The following is a 5652-nucleotide window of genomic DNA, read 5'->3' on the forward strand; positions in this document are numbered from 1 at the left end:
GGGTGTGTCTATGTCTCAGATGACTGAGATTTTCTTAAGTCTCAGTCAACTCAGAAAAGTGCAACTACAATTTAAAGAAAAGTGCAACTCGGTCCAGTTGCACATTTCTGGCAGAAAAGTGCAATTGCACTTTTTTAACAGAAAAGTGCAACTCAAAGCAGTTTCTTGTAAGTGACTTAGACTTGAGACCTAGCAAAACCGTAAAAATATTGATAGGGTTCCGGTTTTTAGCTAATTTGGGGCATTTTTCCATATTTTGCTTGCAGGTTGTCAGGATCCTCCAGCTAGTCTGGACAACTACAAGCAGCACTCTACTGGAACCAGCGGCTAGGATGGAAGAGGACCAGAGGAGAAGCATCGGACGGCCAGAAGTGTGTATGGACTGAGTCAAGACATAGTTTTAATCGCTATCTGTAATCTCTGTTTTAATCGTTAAGTCACTATTAATTGTACTAAACAATGCTTGGGCGCCTTTCCTTATCGTGTGGTCGGAGGAGCTATTCAGTCTATCTCACCTTTTTTTTAAAGGGAAGGCCCTTGGCCCAGCTTTATAAATAAAGCGACGACATAGAACAACATCCGATACAGACTTCATACCATGGTAAAACTAGCTGCTACCCAAACACATGGGCAACACAGTGATCCCCCAGGATCCTAGGAGACTAAGCAGAGAGGCATAAGGAGTCGCCAAACAGTTAGCATACATAACCCTGAAGCGGGGCGAATAGATAGTCTGATAGAAAAAGCTCAGGTCCTAGCTCTTGCATGTAGCTTCCTAACCTCGCGCAGCACCTCGTCCAGCAGCGCTCTGTCCCTCGGTCTGACCAACGCCCTCCAGCACTGCATGTGTCGTGACATATGGAAGAAAACATCAGCAGGGTGCCCAATCAACGTCCCTTCAATAGTAAGCTTGTTACGTATATTCCATAAAGCCCAACATTGAGCCGCAAACGTAAACCATGCTATCCTACGAAGGGGGCCTGGTAACCCTTGTGCTAGCGCAATGAAATCCCCGGCCCCCGTCGGGTTCCGGAAGTACCCGAAGCTCCCTTGCTCCTGCCCACAAGAACCTTGCTAAGTGGCAAGCAAAGAAAATGTGGTTACAATCCTCCGGTTCCCACGCGAGGCTGCAAAGCCCATTCGAGGGGCCTCGCCGTCTCGCCACCCGGTCGCTAGATGGGAGTCTCGCTCCGGATAAGGCCGCGAGGAAGACTTTGATCTTGGGAGGCACGCGGGTTCGCCAAACCTCCTTGAAGTGGGTGACTGTTGCCCCCTGCGTCAACCCAAAGTACACCGACTTGGTGGAGAAGATGCCAGACGGTTCCAAGGACCATGACACCTCATCCGGCAAGTCCGAGACCGGGAGCGCCTGCACCTCACGACAAAGGTTGTCCCACTCAACCATCTCAGCTAGGCTAAACTGTCGTCTAAAGTGCAAGCGCCATTCCCCCGACGCTCCGTCCATGGTTCTCGCCGCATGCACCGTAACAAACGGTTGGTCGTAGCAGCTAAAGATCCGTGGGAAGCGAGCCGACAAAGGCCCCGACCCTGTCCACCAGTCCAGCCAAAAATAGGTGCGCAGCCCATTATTGACTTTGTGTTTGGCCCCCAATTTGAAGTGCCACTTGATCTTTTGTACGGCATTCCAGAATTGGGAGCCCTTGGTGGGGACGGCTCGCGAAAAAGGTCCCTACCCCGAAGATACTTCGCATTAACAAGGTCCGCCCGTAGACCCGAATCGCCTTGGTAGATTTTCCCGGATCCACTTAAGCATAAGGGCGATGTTCATAAGCCTGGTGTTAAGGATCCCCAGACCCCCGAAAGCCTTAGGCTTGCACACCGAGGCCCAATCCACCATGTGGTATTTCCGCTTGTCCCCCACTCCTTCCCAAAAGAAGCGGCACCTATGTTTGTCCATAGCACTATGGGTGGTGTCATGGAGTAGGTAAATGCCCATTGCAAACATAGGTAGGCTCGAGAGGCAGGAGTTGGTCAGCTCCAGCCTCCCAGCCGAGGACAGGAAGAGTCCCTGCCAGGGGTCAACCCTATGACCCACCTTGTCGGGGAGGAAGCCCCAGTCGGCCACCCGAAGCGGGGCGTCACTCACCGGTAGACCAAGGTATTTCATGGGGAACTTACCCAAGCGACAATTGAGTAAGTTCGCCAGTCGAGACCTCTCGCCCTCAGTGACCCCTGTCACCATAACCTCGCTTTTGTCAAAGTTTATCTTTAAACCCGACATGTTTCCAAAGCAAAGTAGGCGGAATTTGAGGTTCGCGATCCCCAGATCGGAAGGTTCAATTAGCACCATAGTATCGTCCGCATATTGGAGGTGAGTCACACCCCCTGGAATGAGGTGCGGAACAACCCCCCGGATGTGTCCCGCCTCATTAGCCCTCGCCAGCATGGCCGCTAGCGCATCGACCATGAAATCGAAGAGAATAGGGGAGAGGGGATCCCCTTGACGCACACCCCGTGTGTTGCGGAAGAAAGGACCAATCTCTCCATTCACGTTGATCGCGGTCCGTCCACCCCGGACCAACTGCATCAACCTATGGACCACCGTGGCCGAGAAGCCCTTTCTCAGCAGGACCTCCTGAAGGAAGTCCCAGTTGACACGGTCGTAGGCCTTCTCAAAGTCGAGCTTGAGAAGTAAGCCCGGAAGTTTCTTCACTCGGAGCTCATGCGTAATCTCTTGCAGGGCCAACACGCCCTCGTGTAGGCACCTGCCTTTTATAAAGGCCGTTTGGCTGCGATCAATCGTCCTATGCGCTATAGTAGCTAGGCGGATGGCAAACGCTTTCGCGATGAATTTAAAGATGACATTGATCAAGGCGATAGGTCTAAACTGTTTGATCTTGTCCGCACCCTTCACCTTCGGGATGAGGGAGATGATCCCGTAGTTCAGCCTAGCGACGTCGACCCTCCCCAGGGCAAAGTCGTTAAGCATGAGCAGGATGGGTTTCTTGAGGGTTTCCCAGAACCGCTGGAAGAAAACCACCGGAAGCCCGTCAGGGCCGGGAGCCGAGTCTACATTCATGCTAAGGAGAACCTCATCCAGGTCCTCCGGGGTGAAGGTGCGCTCCAAAGCCCAGTTCTCCTCGTCAGAGACCCGCTGCGCCTCATCCCAGAGGTTAGGGGCCAGGGAGAAAACCCTTGTTTCCCCGGTGGCGCCCATCAAACCCTGATAGAACTGGTAAATATGCGCCATCAGAGCCTGCTGTCCCTCAATCTCCCCCTGGTCAGAGAGGAGCCGAGGAATCTGACACTTTCTCCGTCGCCCATTTGCGATGGCATGGAAAAAGTCCGTATTGGAGTCACCCTTGAGGGTCCAATTCAGACGGCTACGCTGACGCCGATACTCCTCGTCCAGCCTTGTCGAGCTGCAAGAGTTGATCCTCCAGGTGGTACCTAAGTGCCCAACCTTCCTCGTCAAGGCCAGCCGCGTCGGCTACCTTGTCGAGGTGCTCCACCTGAGAGAGTAGGTTCTCCCTGTGAACCCTCTTCTCCTTGCCTAAGTTGGCTCCCCAGCCTTTAAGAAACTGGCGAGAGTGTCTCGCCACACACTGCCAAACCTCAATGCTACCTCGATGTGGGCCAAAGTCCGTGAGGAAGCTGTCAAGCTTACCCTTGAATAGTTCCCCAAAACCATTCACCTGGAGCCACCAGGTTTGGAAGAAAAACCGCGAGGGTCTGTTCTGCAGCCCCTCCCCACTAGAAAGTAGGAGGGGGCAGTGGTCTAAACCGATCAGAGTGATCGCCATCAGCGAGCACAGCGGAAAACAGGCCTCCCAGGCCGGGGCAACGAAAACCCTGTCAAGCGTGCACCTAATGGGATTAAGCTGCTTGTTCGTCCAGGTGTAGCGAGCCCCTGCTCGCCGGATCTCACGAAGGGATAAAGACGCAATGGTATCATTAAACCGGCGCACCCTGGACCAACAAATGTTGCCACTGCTCTTGTCCCCAGCAGAGCGAATGAGGTTGAAATCCCCTCCAACCACAATCGTCAAAGGGCAGGCCGCCACCGACCTCTCAAGCTCATCAAGAAACTCACTGGTCCTGCTGTGATCCGCCGGCCCATAGACAAGCATGAAGCACCACTTCATGTTGTTGCTTCGCTGCAGGATCAGAGCGCTAATGAAGAAGGTTCCCTTCCTCCATTCACCCACCTCAAAGCAGTCATCTCGGAAGCCCATTAGCATCCCTCCTGAGTGGCCCACCGCTGGCACCCAATTCCAATTGAATTGGCTGCCGCACTCAAGACTACGGAGCTCCGCATATGAGAAATCTTGCTTGATCGTCTCTTGTAAGCCTAGAATGTCAAGCCTGTTCTTGGACATATAGTCCCGAAGCTGGGTCCGGCGCCCCTGCTGACCGAAACCCCTAATGTTGTAAATCAGGGCGTGCATTTGACTATCTTCTTTCTGCCCCGAACCCTTTTCACCGCCAGCGTCGACTTGGCGGTGCGAGCACCACGCGACAGGCTGCGAGTGTTAGGGCGGCGAGCCACCTCTACCCTCAAGGGGCTCGCGCCAGACCCGATGGTGTCCTGTGCCTCCCTAGCAGCATCTACACCATGCGCCTGACAAGTAGGCTGGTCCAGAGGGCCCCCCACCGGGGCCGCGTCTTGCACCACAACCTGCAGAGCCGCCTCCCTGGCTAAGCTCTCGGCCTCCCTGGTGATACGTCCAATTTGCATCACTATTTTATATCATAATTTGCTGTTATTCATTGATATATTTCATATTGGGACACAATACTTATGTTATTTCATCTATTTTGCATGTTTCATGATTATTTGGAGATCGCGCACCGGAGCCGGGATTCTGCCGGAAAAAGCACCGTCAGGATGCAATATTTCGAAGATCAACCGTGGAAGGAAATTTTACCAAAAATCCTATTTTTCCGGATGACGAAGGAAGCCGGAAGGGGAGCCAGCTGAACCCAAGGTGGGCCCGGACCATAGGCCGGCGCAGCCCATGGCCTGGCCGCGCCACCTTGTGGTGTGGGGGCCCCACAGCCCCTTTCGCCTCCTTTTCTTTGCGAAACCCTTCGTCCCGAAAACCTAAGCTCTAGAGGGTACGTCGCGAAGAGCCACAACCGCCTCTGCGGGGCGGAGAACACCAGAGAGAAAAGAGCTCTCCGGCGGGCGAGGAATCCGCCGGGAAATTCCTCCCGGAGGGGGAAATCGACGCCATCGTCACCGCCGTCGAGCTGGACATCATCTCCATCACCATCACCATCATCTTCATCATCATCACCGCCATCTCCACCGCTGCACCTCGTCACCGCTGTAACAATTAGGGTTTGATCTTGTTTGTTTGATAGGGGAAACTCTCCTGGTGTTGATTTCTACTTGTTATTGATGCTATTGAGTGAAACCGTTGAACCAAGGTTTATGTTCAGATTGTTATTCATCATCATATCACCTATGATCATGTTCCATATGATGTCTTGTGAGTAGTTCGTTTAGTTCTTGAGGACATGGGTGAAGTCTAAATGTTAGTAGTGAATTATGGTTGAGTAATATTCAATGTTATGATATTTAAGTTGTGGTGTTATTCTTCTAGTGGTGTCGTGTGAACGTCGACTACACGACACTTCACCTTTATGGGCCTAGGGGAATGCATCTTGTACTCGTTTGCCAATTGC

Source organism: Lolium rigidum, chromosome 6 (genome assembly GCF_022539505.1).
Source record: "Lolium rigidum isolate FL_2022 chromosome 6, APGP_CSIRO_Lrig_0.1, whole genome shotgun sequence".
In the NCBI taxonomy this organism is placed as follows: Eukaryota; Viridiplantae; Streptophyta; class Magnoliopsida; order Poales; family Poaceae; genus Lolium; species Lolium rigidum.